The sequence below is a fragment of the Bubalus bubalis genome, chromosome 9, assembly GCF_019923935.1.
Source record: "Bubalus bubalis isolate 160015118507 breed Murrah chromosome 9, NDDB_SH_1, whole genome shotgun sequence".
Lineage (NCBI taxonomy): Eukaryota > Metazoa > Chordata > Mammalia > Artiodactyla > Bovidae > Bubalus > Bubalus bubalis.
The window spans coordinates 40,989,247-41,003,422 of NC_059165.1; the positions used below are offsets into that span (position 1 = coordinate 40,989,247).

Below are 14,176 nucleotides of genomic sequence, written 5' to 3' on the forward strand. Positions count from 1 at the left end.
TAACAACCTTACAAGTACTATGATTATCCCCATTTTACAGATGAGGAAACAAAGGCTTAAGTGATTTAGTTAACCTCTCTAGGTGGTACAGTGGCAGTACTGGGATTGGAATGCAGCCACCTGACCCCATGGCCCAGCTGTCTCATAATGGCTCCACATAGCTGCAGAAACTTGCCTTCACTCCTACTTGGACCGTATTCCATCTGGAAACTTCCCATTCTTTTTAGATCCAGCCACAAGTGACCTCCTGCATTTTCTACCACCTCTTTTCCTGACCTTTTCTTTGTCACTTTCTCCCATGTGACCCCAGAGCCCTCCTGTTTCCTTTTCACTTTCCCATCAGCTCTACTCATTTGAAACTACTTCTCTTAATTGGCTCTGGCACCCGGGCATTTGGCAACTCAGCTTTTGCTCTGCTTTTCATTTGCTCCAGCTAGTTATCACTGCATCTGGATTCTGAAATGGTCCTCTACTGCTCACACCTTCAAGTGTTGCTTCTTCAAGCAGGGTATTAGAAACTTGCATTTTAGGAAGGACATGTATACACCAAATGCAACTACATGGTGTGTATTTATACTGCAACTGAATTAGAATACACAGACATGGGCATTGCTTTCAAAAACAGGAATTCTCTACTGTACAAACTATGCTTTCCTGAGTACCCACTGGCACAGCTGTGAAAAACACCTGAAGCTGTGAGTCCAAATTCATATCTGAAATGTCCATATTCACTTCCAAAGGTGTACTTGTAAAAAGATTTTTTTAAAACCTCTGAAATTCAACTGTGCTGCAGTTCCTGAAGCTATAACAATGGCTCTACAAGATGTGCAAGAGTCATTAAATCCATTGGTACGCAGAATGCAACAAGATTCGAACCAACTCTGATCCACAGGACCTGAAAGGCTTTAGGCATCCTGGTCAGGACACCAGCTTTGAATCAGAGAGATCAAGGTTTTATTCCCACTTCTCTGCTTATTAGCTAAGTGACTTTGGACAAGTCTTGAACTTCGCTGAGCCTTGGTAAATTACCTTTAAAACATAAATAGACTTATAGGACCTTCCACATAGAATTCTGATGAGAATCAAATGAGATAATACACTTCAAGTGCCCAATCTCATATGTACTCAGTAAATGATAGCTGTTGTTAATACCAATTCTTCCATAGTTGTTTTAATACTAGCAGTAGTGGTTGTAGTGATTGCTCAAGAACATATCCAAGTTCTGTGCTACAAAAATTCTGACTCTTCCTTCCCTCTTCAGCAGTATCTTCAGCCATATCAAATTTCTTATGCTTACCCCCAAACACCTTTCTATATATTCTTCTCTTTCCCTAGAAAAGACCCTATAAATTGGCCTGATAAAATACAGCTCTCAGATCAAATACTAGCACTTCTGTGAAGTTCACTCTTACTCTCCAAAATAGCCTTATACATCCCTTCGTGGGGTCGCAAAGAGTCAGACACTACTGAGCGACTGATCTGATCTGATCCAATTTTTAATAGAAGTATCTCCCTATTAGATTGAGCTGGTAGAGAAAAAGACTATGTTTTATTTTGGTGTTATATTCCCAACAACTTGTATCAGTTCAGTTCAGTTCAGTCGTGTCCAACTCTTTGCGACCCCATGAATCACAGCACACCAGGCCTCCCTGTCCATCACCAACTCCTGGAGTTTACTAAACTGGCATAGAGGGTAGTAAATTGTAGAGGCCTATGTAGGAAGCTTTGGCTCCAAGGACCAGAAAACCTCATCTCAAGCTGAGCATTAAGCAAGTGTGTTATCCAACACAACATGAAGTACAAAGACAGGGTGATGTTGAGGGCTCATTCAATGATTCAATATCCACACCCCTCATCCACTCATACTGTTGCCCTAATCTCAGACTTCTAGCCTCCAGAAGCACTTGAGAAGTAAATTTTTGTTGTTTATAAGCTAAAAAAAAAATCACACCCTTTCCCTTCCCATCTCCCTGCTGCCATCTCAGTGAGGCAGGTGTTACCTTCAAGTGGGAGTCCTCATGGGCATAAGATAGATGCCATCGCTCCTCATCCAGGTGCAACAATGACAAAAGAAGAAAGGAATTATACTGTCCTGTGCCTTTTTTAGAAGAGCTAGAAACCTTTCCCAGAAGCCCTTGGCATAGTTCTGATATTCCATTTCCCAGGATTAGGTTTTATGTTCATTCCCAAACCATTCATCCACAGGGGAAATGAGATTACCATGATTACCGCTGGACAGGAAATCAGCAAACTTTTTCTGTAAAAAACCAGATTGTAAATATCTTAAATTTGGCAAATCATACGTGTCCATTGCAACTCCTCAAGGTGCTTCTGTAACACAAAGCCACCCATAAACAATGCATACATGAATGAGAACAGTTATTTTCCAATAAAACTATTTACAGACACTAAAATTCAAATTCCATATAATATTTGCATATCATGAAATATTCTTCTTCTGAATGTTGTCCAATCCTTTAAAAAATGTAGAAACGATTCTTTGTTCCAAGGCCACAGGAAAACAGGTAGCACGTTAGGTTTGGCCCAAGGGCTATAGTTTATGAACCCTTGGCTTACATTACTTGGAGTCAATTGTTCATTTAAGTCCTATTTACCACAATTTCCAAAGTGCATCATCAGTATTTTAAAAATAAATAATCACAGAGAACACAATTCTTGCCTGAGTGAAGTTCAGAGAATATACATGTATATGGTTTTCCTGAAAGATGTGTTTAAAATTACTGCTTTTCCTACTAATGGTGGAGATACTAGGACTAAACAAACAAAAGAATTGTGTTTTGTGACAGCTTAGATATTAAATTGTGAAAAATGGAAGGTAAATAGTATTTGGTGTTACGATATGTGGGAAATACAGATTTTAAAAACTCATGAATATAAAGTCATAAAAGGTTTGCTTTGACGGTAAATAGGTGAAAGAGATTACTTAATGCATGTTTTCTATGTTAACATCTGACTTCACAATTTTCCAAACATAATGTTGTATGTATCTGATGCAGGCAAAGAGATAATTATAGAATAACTGCTTGCACTCAGTGTAAATTAATCAAACGTAAATTAAATAAACTGTAAATAGAAGATACTCCTTAGTTGATACGGCAAGTGAATCACCTCCATTATAGACTCATTTTTGCAAAATTACATCTAATCATAGTATTTTAAGATAGTGTTTGGTGAAACATCTCTAAATCTGTCAACAAAAGCAGCAATTACTTCTTTTGCGGCTGAATACCTTTGCCAACAAACACCCATCTGTCTGGAAAGATTTATGTATGTTTCTGCCTAAAGACAGGGCTAAAATCTCAATGACCTCTGGAGGTTTCTTTCACCTTTGTGCTCTGAGAGTCAATAAAAATTCATTTTAGAGTATTTTACTGTGAACCTTAAAAAAAAAAAAACTACAAACCTAAAGATATAATCAAGTCTGTTCTAAGAATCCCCAAAATAAATATTTTTCTGCGTCATTATAGAGCTTATTTTGCTCAATCAACATTTTAATGTTCCCTGTCAGTTGCTGCTTTAATAGAGTCCCAGCTTCTTCATACAGCTCATAAGACCCAGTGTGGGCTCAGTTGCAGTCAGCACCACTGCTCTTTATGCTATTCTGAAGGAGATCAGCCCTGGGTGTTCTTTGGAAGGAATGATGCTAAAGCTGAAACTCCAGTACTTTGGCCACCTCATGCGAAGAGTTGACTCATTGGAAAAGACTCTGATGCTGGGAGGGATTGGAGGCAAGAAGAGAAGGGGACGACGGAGGATGAGATTGCTGGATGGCATCACTGACTCGATGGACGTGAGTCTGAGTGAACTCCGGGAGTTGGTGATGGACAGGGAGGTCTGGCGTGCTGCGATTCATGAGGTCGCAAAGAGTCGGACACGACTGAGCGACTGATCTGATCTGATCTGATCTGGACTGGTTCTCTACGTCCATCAAGCACTTGCTTTCAGACCCTGCCCCATGCATTTCCTTCTGCCCTGGCCACTCTTTCCCTCTCCCTATCTCACTTACCTCTTGACACAGTTGGCTTATCCACTTCCTTCATGCCTTGTCTTAGTTTCTGCTCCATCATAAAAACTACTGGCCATGACTTTAATTTAGGGCATTTTTCTGCCCCTTTTGCTAGCTGCCATGGGCTCTCCAAGTTTCCCAGTTCAAACTCCTAAGGGTGAGATTCAAATTTGTTCAGCTCACTTCTCACCCTAAGCTGTGTTAAGTTCAGTTCAGTAGCTCAGTCATGTCTGACTCTTTGGGACTCCATGGACTGCAGCACACCAGGCTTCCCTGTCCATCACCAACTCCCGGAGCTTGCTCAAACTCATGTCCATCAAGTCGGTGATGCCATCCAACCATTTCATCCTCTGTCGACTCCTTCTCCTCCTGCCCTCAACCTTTCCCAGCATCAGGGTTTTTTCCAATGAGTCAGTTCTTCACATCAGGAGGCCTAAGTATTGGAGCTTCAGCTTCAGCATTAGTCCCTCCAATGAATATTCAGGACTGATCTCCTTTAGAATTGACTGGTTTGATCTCCTTGCAGTCCAAGGGACTCTCAAGAGTCTGTTCCAACACCACAGTTCAAAAGCATCAATTCTTCAGTGCTCTGTTTTCTTTATGGTCCAACTCTCACATCCATACATGACCACTGGAAAAACCATAGCCTTGACTAGATGGACCTTTGTTGGCAAAGTAATGTCTCTGATTTTTAGTATGCTGTCTAGGTTGGTCATAGCTTTTCTTCCAAGGAACAAGTGTCTTTTAACTTTATGGCTGTGTAAACTGAAAGCTTATTAATTGATCACCCTTGAGTCAGAGAGTCATCCCTAATCTAACTATTTGTGACCAGCTGCAGGGAGGTACAAAGAGTAAGGGAGTTTCCCTTAGCAAGTACTGTGGGTAGGAAAGCACATGCTGAATTTTTTAGTACAAGGCGTTTCCCAGACCATTGGAGTTAGGAATGAAATAGGTACATAGAATGCCTACCCTCTATTTTGGGCTTCCCCAGTGGTGCTAGTGGTAAAGAACCCACTGGCCAATGCAGGACACACAAGAGACAGGTTCGATCCCTGAGTCAGGAAGATCCCCTGGAGGAGGACACAGCAACCCACACCAGTACACTTGATTGCAGAATCCCATGGACAGAGGAGCATGGTGGGCTACAGGCCACAGGGTCACACAGAGTCAGACATGACTGAAGTGACTTAGCATACATGCACACCCTCTATTTGGAAAGTACCCAGGCAGAAAGTTCTTCCAGAAGGAAGAAGGGTTGGAGATACTATGACTAAACCCTAGGTTACTGACCTAGATGTAAATTACATAGTGGAATGTCTCTCATACAGCTCTCAATCCAACTTCCTTTATAGGAACTTGTTCCAAGACCCTGGAAATAAGAGCTAAAAAAATAAGTTGAATATCAGAAGAGAAGTTAGAAAAACTAAGCCATGCTGTTTGGAATCCTCATCCAAAGAATGAGATGTTGGCAGAGAAAGAGGAGGGACAGATGGCCTGGCCATGTACGATGGCTGGTGAAAGATCAAGACAGCTAGGATGGCCATGATTGTCCTTCCTATGCTAACAAAGAGTAGAAGCAAACACCCAGGATAATAAGCCAAGAGGTCCTGGTTATATCATGGCATTCCTTAAAAGGCATCAACTGATGCCCTTTGATTTCTGTAAGATTTTATTTCCACCCAGGCACACAAATAGAATAGTGCCTAATGGTATAGCTATCATTGTTCTTTCCATGGAAAGAAAACATTCATCTTTAGTAAATCTTGGAGCAGATTTGCTTCTCTCTTCTGAGAAATTGTCCAATGAGCACTGAGAGTTTGTCTTCCAAACATGGACTGTGCCCAACTATCAACCAAGGATGTCTCCAAGCACTCAATTGATTTATTTTATTGTGCATCTTCTCTGTGCTTGGGTTGCCCCACGGGCATGGCTTAGTTTCCTTGAGTTAGACAAGGCTGTGGTCCTAGTGTGATTAGATTGACTAGTTTTCTGTGAGTATGGTTTCAGTGTGTTTGCCCTCTGATGCCCTCTTGCAACACCTACCGTCTTACTTGGGTTTCTCTTACCTTGGGCATGGGGTATCTCTTCACGGCCGCTCCAGCAAAGCGCAGCCATTACTCCTTACCTTGGATGAGGGGTATCTCCTCACCACTGCTCTTCCTGACCTTCAACGTGGGATAGCTCCTCTAGGCCCTCCTGCGCCCACGCAGCCACGGCTCCTTGGACGTGGGGTGGGTCATGGTGGAGAGATCTGACAGAATGTGGTCCACTGGAGAAGGGAATGGCAAACCACTTCAGTATTCTTGCCTTGAGAACCCCATGAACAGTATGAAAAGGCAAAATGATAGGATACTGACAGAGGAACTCCCCAGGTCAGTAGGTGCCCAATATGCTACTGGAGATCAGTGGAGAAATAACTCCAGAAAGAATGAAGGGATGGAGCCAAAGCAAAAAGAATACTCAGCTGTGGATGTGACTGGTGATAGAAGCAAGGTCCGATACTGTAAAGAGCAATACTGCATAGGAACCTGGAATGTCAGGTCCATGAATCAAGGCAAGTGGAAGTGGTCAAACAGGAGATGGCAAGAGTGAATGTCAACATTCTAGGAATCAGCGAACTGAAATGGACTGGAATGGGTGAATTTAACTCAGATGACCATTATATCTACTACTGCGGGCAGGAATCCCTCAGAAGAAATGGAGTAGCCATCATGGTCAACAAAAGAGTCCGAAATGCAGTACTTAGATGCAATCTCAAAAATGACAGAATGATCTCTGTTCGTTTCCAAGGCAACCATTCAATATCACAGTAATCCAAGTCTACGCCCCAACCAGTAACGCTGAAGAAGCTGAAGTTGAACGGTTCTATGAAGACCTACAAGACCTTTTAGAACTAACACCCAAAAAAGATGTCCTTTTCATTATAGGGGACTGGAATGCAAAAGTAGGAAGTCAAGAAACACCTGGAGTAACAGGCAAATTTGGCCTTGGAATACGGAATGAAGCAGGGCAAAGACTAATAGAGTTTTGCCAAGAAAATGCACTGGTCATAACAAACACCCTCTTCCAACAACACAAGAGAAGACTCTATACATGGGCATCACCAGATGGTCAACACCGAAATCAGATTGATTATATTCTTTGCAGCCAAAGATGGAGAAGCTCTATACAGTCAGCAAAAACAAGACCAGGAGCTGACTCTGGCTCAGACCATGAACTCCTTATTGCCAAATTCAGACTTAAATTGAAGAAAGTGGGGAAAACCACTAGACCATTCAGGTATGACCTAAATCAAATCCCTTATGATTATACAGTGGAAGTGAGAAATAGATTTAAGGGCCTAGATCTGATAGATAGACTGCCTGATGAACTATGGACAGAGATTCGTGACATTGTACAGGAGACAGGGATCAAGACCATCCCCATGGAAAAGAAATGCAAAAAAACAAAATGGCTGTCTGGGGAGGCCTTACAAATAGCTGTGAAAAGAAGAGAAGCGAAAAGCAAAGGAGAAAAGGAAAGATATAAACATCTGAATGCAGAGTTTCAAAGAATAGCAAGAAGAGATAAGAAAGCCTTCTTCAGCGATCAATGCAAAGAAATAGAGGAAAACAACAGAATGGGAAAGACTAGAGATCTCTTCAAAAAAATCAGAGATGTTGACCGTCCAGACCCCCAAGAAGTTTTAGTTAGCAAAGAAGCCTGCTAGATCAATGGAACAAAATAGAAAGCCCAGAGATAAATCCACGCACATATGGACACCTTATCTTTGACAAAGGAGGCAAGAATATACAATGGATTAAAGACAATCTCTTTAACAAGTGGTGCTGGGAAATGTGGTCAACCACTTGTAAAAGAATGAAACTAGAACACTTTCTAACATCATACACAAAAATAAACTCAAAATGGATTAAAGATCTCAATGTAAGACCAGAAACTATAAAACTCCTAGAGGAGAACACAGGCAAAACACTCTCCGACATACATCACAGCAGGATCCTCTATGACCCACCTCCCAGAATACTGGAAATAAAAGCAAAAATAAACAAATGGGACCTAATTAAACTTAAAAGCTTCTGCACATCAAAGGAAACTATTAGCAAGGTGAAAAGACAGCCTTCAGAATGGGAGAGAATAATAGCAAATGAAGCACCTGACAAACAACTAATCTCAAAAATATACAAGCAACTCCTGCAGCTCAACTCCAGAAAAATAAATGACCCAATCAAAAAATGGGCCAAAGAACTAAAAAGACATTTCTCCAAAGAAGACATACAGATGGCTAACAAACACATGAAAAGATGCTCAACATCACTCATTATCAGAGAAATGCAAATCAAAACCACTATGAGGTACCATTTCACACCAGTCAGAATGGCTGTGATCCAAAAGTCTACAAGCAATAAATGCTGGAGAGGGTGTGGAGAAAAGGGAACCCTCTTACACTGTTGGTGGGAATGCAAACTAGTACAGCCACTATGGAGAACAGTGTGGAGATTCCTTAAAAAACTGGAAATAGACCTGCCTTATGATCCAGCAATCCCACTGCTGGGCATACACACTGAGGAAACCAGAAGGGAAAGAGACACGAGTACCCCAATGTTCATCGCAGCACTGTTTATAATAGCCAGGACATGGAAGCAACCTAGATGTCCATCAGCAGATGAATGGAAAAGAAAGCTGTGGTACATATACACAATGGAGTATTACTCAGCCATTAAAAAGAATACATTTGAATCAGTTCTAATGAGGTGGATGAAACTGGAGCCTATTATAAAGAGTGAAGTAAGCCAGAAAGAAAAACACCAGTACAGTATACTAACGCATATATATGGAATTTAGAAAGATGGTAACAATAACCCTGTGTACGAGACAGCAAAAGAGACACTGATGTATAGAACAGTCTTATGGACTCTGTGGGAGAGGGAGAGGGTGGGAAGATTTGGGAGAATGGCATTGAAACATGTAAAATATCATGTATGAAACGAGTTGCCAGTCCAGGTTTGATGCACAATACTGGATGCTTGGGGCTAGTGCACTGGGACGACCCAGAGGGATGGTATGGGGAGGGAGGAGGGTTCAGGATGGGGAACACATGTATACCTGTGGTGGATTCATTTTGATATTTGGCAAAACTAATACAATTATGTAAAGGTTAAAAATAAAATAAAATTAAAAAAAAATAAAAAGACAAAAAAAAAAAAAAGAAAATCAGAGATACCAAAGGAACATGTCATGCAAAGATGGGCTCGATAAAGGACAGAAATGGTATGGACCTAATAGAAGCAGAAGATATTAAGAAGAGATGGCAAGAATACACAGAAGAACTGTACAAAAAAGATCTTCATGACCCAGATAATCACGATGGTGTGATCACTGACCTAGAGCCAGACATCCTGGAATGTGAAGTCAAGTGGGCCTTAGAAAGCATCACTACAAACAAAGCTAGTGGAGACGATGGAATTCCAGTTGAGCTCTTTCAAATCCTGAAGGATGATGCTGTGAAAGTGCTGCACTCAATATGCCAGCAAATTTGGAAAACTCAGCAGTGGCCACAGGACTGGAAAACGTCAGTTTCATTCCAATCCCAAAGAAAGGCAATGCCAAAGAATGCTCAAACTACCGCACAATTGCACTCATCTCACATGCTAGTAAAGTAATGCTCAAAATTCTCCAAGCCAGGCTTCAGCAATATGTGAACCGTGAACTTCCTGATGTTCAAGCTGGTTTTAGAAAAGGCAGAGGAACCAGAGATCAAATTGCCAACATCTGCTGGATCATGGACAAAGCAAGAGAGTTCCAGAAAAGCATCTATTTCTGCTTTATTGACTATGCCAAAGCCTTTGACTGTGTGGATCACAATCAACTGTGGAAAATTCTGAAACAGATGGGAATACCAGACCACCTGATCTGCCTCTTGAGAAATCTGTATGCAGGTCAGGAAGCAACAGTTAGAACTGGACATGGAACAACAGACTGGTTCCAAAAAGGAAAAGGAGTACATCAAGTTTGTACATTGTCACCCTGTTTATTTAATCTATATGCAGAGTACATCATGAGAAACGCTGGACTGGAAGAAGCACAAGCTGGAATCAAGATTGCCGGGAGAAATCTCAATAACCTCAGATATGCAGATGACACCACCCTTATGGCAGAAAGTGAAGAGGAACTCAAAAGCCTCTTGATGAAAGTGAAAGTGGAGAGTGAAAAAATTGGCTTAAAGCTCAACATTCAGAAAACGAAGATCATGGCATCCGGTCCCACCACTTCATGGGAAATAGATGGGGAAACAGTGAAAACAGTGTCAGACTTTATTTTTCTGGGCTCCCAAATCACTGCAGATGGTGACTGCAGCCATGAAATTAAAAGACGCTTACTCCTTGGAAGGAAAGTTATGACCAACCTCGAGAGCATATTCAAAAGCAGAGACATTACTTTGCCAACAAAGGTCCATCTAGTCAAGGCTATGGTTTTTCCTATGGTCATGTATGGATGTGAGAGTTGGACTGTGAAGAAGGCTGAGCACCGAAGAATTGATGCTTTTGAACTGTGGTGTTGGAGAAGACTCTTGAAAGTCCCTTGGGCTGCAAGGAGATCCAACCAGTCTATTCTGAAGGAGATCAGCCCTGGGATTTCTTTGGAAGGACTGATGCTAAAGCTGGAACTCCAGTACTTTGGCCACCTGATGTGAAGAACTGACTCATTGGAAAAGACCCTGATGCTGGGAGGGATTGGGGGCAAGAGGAGAAGGGAATGACAGAGGATGAGATGGCTGGATGGCATCACTGACTCGATGGACGTGAGTCTGAGTGAACTCCGGGAGTTTGTGATGGACAGGGAGGCCTGGTGTGCTGTGATTCATGGGGTCGCAAAGAGTCGGACACGACTGAGCGCCTGATCTGATCTGATCTGACTCTGTGCTTAGAATTGGGGCAGATCTGAGAATGATATTGATGAAGACACAGAACACACCAGAGCAATTAAAGAACAGAGGACAGTGTGTGGTCAGGTATCACATAGGAGAGTACAGATAACAGACCAAGTCAGGCAAGGTTAAATGAACTAGAATCATGATAATGAGGTCACTGATAAAGAGGGGATTAAATCTGAGCTAGCCTTTAGGAGCCAGCCATAATGGCCATTAAAAATTCTCCAAAGGATTTCCCTGTCTCCCCACCTCAAAAATAAGCTAAATAATAATCGTATATAAATAATTCAATTTTTAAAATAAACATATGACACACCTGTTACTTTTAAAAGGGTGGGGGGAGAGGTGTTAGTAAATCAAACCATTAGGTGTCACAAATCCAAGAAGGTTGGAAATCACCACATTCAAGTCCCTCTTGGATTTGGAGAGATTTATGCTTCTTAAGGGCGTCCAGACATTAGCAGTTCAAACCCCTACACTGTATCCTGGCTTCATTTAAAGGACCCAAAGGTCAGACCAAAACACAACAGGGCTTTATATGCCAGTTTTTCTTGACTCTCTGTGGGTCAGGGGAAGTTAAGCTCATGTAATTAGGGGATAAAGATGGAGGCTGTGAGGGGTGATGGAAGCATGATGAAAGTTCCAGAGTTTAAAGTCTCAGTAGGAAGCCAGAGGAAAAGTCTGATAAAGTCATGTCTTTATGAAACATGTGTTTTCCATGGTAGAGTAAACGTATTTTCCATTTCACTCAGGGAATCTCTCTGCAACTTGGCACTCACACCTACCTCCGGGACAAGAACAATTCAAATTCATCATGATGGGGGCCTTCCCAGGTGGCACAGGGGTAAAGAGCCTGCCTGCAATGCAGGAGACATGGGCTTGATCCCTGGGTTGGGAAGATCCTCTGCAGTAGGAAATGGCAAATCCATCGTGATGATTGTGACTCCGTTGTTATCCTGAGCTGCCTTCTTACTCAATTACAACCAGTTACCTTCATTCGAATATCAGCACTAAATGCATTTCATTGCACTAACTTTATTTCACAACTGATAATCCAAGTGACTTTTTATGATACTTCTCTTAAAAATAATTACACATATGATGATATAATATGCTTGAATTACCCATAAATGATGCCAAAGAACATGGAGGTTCCTATAGATGACATAGCCAGAGTCAGAAGTGTAGTGTCAGCATGTAATCATGAAAAGGCATCAGGAAGAAAAGTCCAGCAAGAGTGAAAACAAAGCAGTGAAAATTAAGAACGTACTGAGAAAAATAAATGGAGAAAAGCCCTGAAATCCTCAGAACAAATACACAGAAAAGAATCTCAGATTGTCCCAGTGACAAACATTAATACTCATATTAACGTTGGATCCCAGAATCAGTCCCCAAGATTCCAGCTGTGCTGCTAACAAACTAATGAAGCCCATGATTCCTTCAGACTGGAAACTAGGGTTATGGACCTGGTGAGCTTCTTCCGAAAATTAAGTATTACACTAATGACCATTTATAGTACATACTTACACAATTCACCAGGAACTATTATCACCAGTGCTCTTATGACATGTGACAGTCAGTTTGTCAATTAGGAATTTTTGGTATATATCATTACAATGAGGAGTGATTTTTATGTCCTTGAGTTTTTTCAGTACTTATTCATGATCATAATCCATCCATCCAACCAGCCTTCCTTCCTTCCTCTTTCCTCCTTCATCCTTACCTCCCTTCTTCCCTCCCTCTTTCCACGGAACGTGTACAGAGCATCAGCTAAATGACAGACACTATTCTGAGCTTTGAGGAGACAGTGGTATACAAGAAGCACAAGGGCCTCACTCCAGAGTAGTGTATATTAATAGTTTAAAGAGAAAAAGCAGATAAGAATCAAGTAAAAAAATACACAAAGAAAATTTCAGATAAAGCCTGGAATTGAGGGGGAAAAAAAGTAACGGGAGAGAGTGTGGTTGCTTTAGAGAAGGTGATGGGGAAGACCCCTGTCTGAGACAGAAGTGACATTTGAATGTTGAGAAAGATTAGCTACAACTCAGGGTTTCTCAGCCTCAGCATTGGTGACATTTTGGACTAGATAATTCTTTGTTTTGAGGGATTATCCTGTGCATTGTAAGACGTTTATCAGTATCCCTGGTGTCTGTCCACTAGATACCAGTAGCAACCCTACATCCAAGTCAGAACTATAAAATACCTCTCCAGACACTGCCAAATTTCCCCTAGGAAACAAAATAAGCCCTACCTCTATTCAAGAACCACTGAACTTTGTGAAGATCTGGATCAAAACTATTTCATAGAGAAGGACTGGCACAGACAAACCCTATGATGAAAACGAGCTTGATGTGCTGAAATAAGAAGAAAGAAAGCCACTGTAGAGAGAGTGCAGTGAGCAAAGCAAGATGAGGTTGGGAGGGCACTAGGTAAAGCAAGGACCTCAAACACCACTGTAGGGTCTATACTAAGTCATGAAAACACATTCTTGATGTGGAAGTTGTTAGTCCAATGGAATGAAGAATAAACATATGAACTGAGTATAGAATTGTCTACACTTTGGTACCCTTGAGCTAGCATTCTGTAGCTTGAGGCTTCATGCTGCATCTAAATGACCATACCTATAGCAACACTAGAGAAGAATCACCGAGGTACCTATTTTACCTCCATTCTAGTAATTATCTCCACAGTAGCTTATTGTATTTCATTCATCCCTCTTCATAAAAATGTTCCATTTCATCTTCAAAAGAGTTTGCATTGAACATCACCAATACTACCGTGAAGAAGTACTTAATTTATCATCTTCTGTGGCTTTGGATGGGACCAGAATTGTCAATAATATAAGAAGTCTTAGGTCACACTTGATTTGCATTCAGTTTACATGTTATTTTATCAGAGGTTAACAAAAAAAATTTTGCCTCTAATTACCAGCATAGGAATATCTTCTGATATAGGAATAAATACATTCTTCTCTTTTTTCCCAAAAATGAAAATGAAAGTCATTCAGTTGTTTCCAACTCTTTGCGACCCATGGACTATACAGTCCATGGAATTCTCCAGGCAAGAATACGGGAGTGAGTACCCTTTCTCTTCTCCAGGGGATCTTCCCAACCCAGGGATCGAACCCAGGTCTCCTGCATTGCAAGTGGATTCTTTACCAGCTGAGCCACAAGGGAAGCCCAAAATAGAGTAAAATTAATTATTTCCCCAAATAGAATAAA

The 14,176-nt window shown here is 41.3% G+C and overlaps 1 long non-coding RNA gene across 5 annotated transcripts in view; it reads right to left on the reverse strand.

Moving 5' to 3' along the window:
• Positions 1-14,176, reverse strand: part of LOC102403646 — a 473,607-nt gene that overhangs the window by 438,005 nt on the left and 21,426 nt on the right. The gene's annotated exons all lie outside the window — the stretch shown is intronic.